General features: G+C 40.5%; 1 non-coding gene across 1 annotated transcript in view; it reads right to left on the reverse strand.

Annotated features, from left to right (window-relative positions):
• LOC143221341 (small subunit ribosomal RNA) overlaps positions 1–58 on the reverse strand; it is a 1920-nt gene extending 1862 nt beyond the window's left edge. The window contains exon 1 of the ribosomal RNA XR_013011760.1: positions 1–58. This exon is cut by the window's left edge and continues 1862 nt beyond it. This is a non-coding gene — a ribosomal RNA (small subunit ribosomal RNA).
• Between the last annotated feature and the right edge of the window lie 1682 nt (positions 59–1740).

Raw genomic sequence — 1740 nt, forward strand, 5'->3', positions numbered from 1 at the left:
ACATGCATGGCTTAATCTTTGAGACAAGCATATGACTACTGGCAGGATCAACCAGGGAGCTTCGACAATTTTTGTCGATTTTTCAATATATAATAAATATGTGTGTCTTTTCGTCGCCAGCTCTTTCAGAGACAGGTCGACGACACTCTCTTATAGTTTTGTATAAAAATTCCTTTTTACTCGTTCGAATTCTCAGAGAACCTTTCGAACGAGTTTATATCATATTCCTCCCTCAATCTCTTCTCTCTTATAGTTTTGTATAAATTCATTTTTACTCGTTCGAATTCTCAGAGAACCTTTCGAACGAGTTTATATCATATTCCTCCCTCAATCTCTTCTCTCTTATAGTTTTGTATAAATTCATTTTTACTCGTTCGAATTCTCAGAGAACCTTTCGAACGAGTTTATATCATATTCCTCCCTCAATCTCTCTTCTCTCTTAAGTTTTGTATAAATTCATTTTTACTCGTTCGAATTCTCAGAGAACCTTTCGAACGAGTTTATATCATATTGCCACCTTCCTTCTTTTCCTTTCTTTCTTAACCTCGAACAAATTCATTTGCCAGATATTCCTGCGTTCTCGGTTTATATTTTTCTCATAACATCACAAATCATTACGTGTAGTGCATAAAATTCATGTTTAATATTTCCCTTTTGGGTTTCTCTCGAGAACAAATTCTTATATTTCCTTGCGTTCTCAGGTTGAGCTAACATCTGGTAGCACGAGTATCCCACGTAGCACGTAACCACGGGCGCTGGACAATCGACACAAGTGCCGAGGAAGCGCGGACAGGACGCATGCTGGGCTCTGGGTGTAACAATGCCCCTCCGAAAGCCAACCTCATTTTATTTACTTTTCGTTTCTCTGCAAACAAGAAGTTTGACTTCTTTCTAGTTTTAGTTTCTCTCAAACATCTTTCCATAACTATCTCAAACTTTTAGCTCGGATAGAAGAGTTGATGCTCAGTTAGTACGAGTATACACATCAGTGCATACAAGTCACCAACCTCCTCGATGGGAGGCTCGCCACATAAGGGCCATTCGGTCTTAGACACCGACCCGTGGCAATGCTGTGTAGAGAAAAGTTCTAAACGAAGTACGGAACGAAACAGTCGAGACCGAAGTCTCGAGGCGCCGTGAACTGCTTCTCGACCGAGATCGTAGAATAGCCCCAAGCGCGCGCTGAACCGCCCGACTCGCCGAACCGTCGAGTCTCTTAAGGATACCGAACGGCCGGCAAGGACGCCGGCGCCGCGCGGTGAATAGCACGCGCGCTTATGGGTGCAAACCGCCGCGGCAACAGCCCGTCCGGCGGGGCTGTTGGGACTTAGAAAAATTTTTGCATGAAAAATTTTTTTGTACAACACAATAAATATTTATATTTCCAGGATATTTAACACAAAATATTCAACTTTTCATATACTATCTCGGCACTTTGAACATTTTTCAAGTCCAACCGCCAAGAGTAAACTTATCTTTCTATCGTATCTAGACCATTATAAATATTAGATCATTGTATAATAAAGCATTCTAACAATAAATATCAAGTATCAAAGCTCTAGGATGAATATTTATCGAATAAACTCAGAATAATGTTCCGGGCGCATTGCGTGCAACTCCGACCGAAGCGAAATTTTTCCAAGTCCAACCGCCAAGAGTAAACTTTTTTCCTAGCGTTCCCAGACCATTATAAATATTAGATCATTGTATAATAACGCATTCTAACAATAAATATCAAGT

Source organism: Lasioglossum baleicum, unplaced genomic scaffold (genome assembly GCF_051020765.1).
Source record: "Lasioglossum baleicum unplaced genomic scaffold, iyLasBale1 scaffold2262, whole genome shotgun sequence".
Lineage (NCBI taxonomy): Eukaryota > Metazoa > Arthropoda > Insecta > Hymenoptera > Halictidae > Lasioglossum > Lasioglossum baleicum.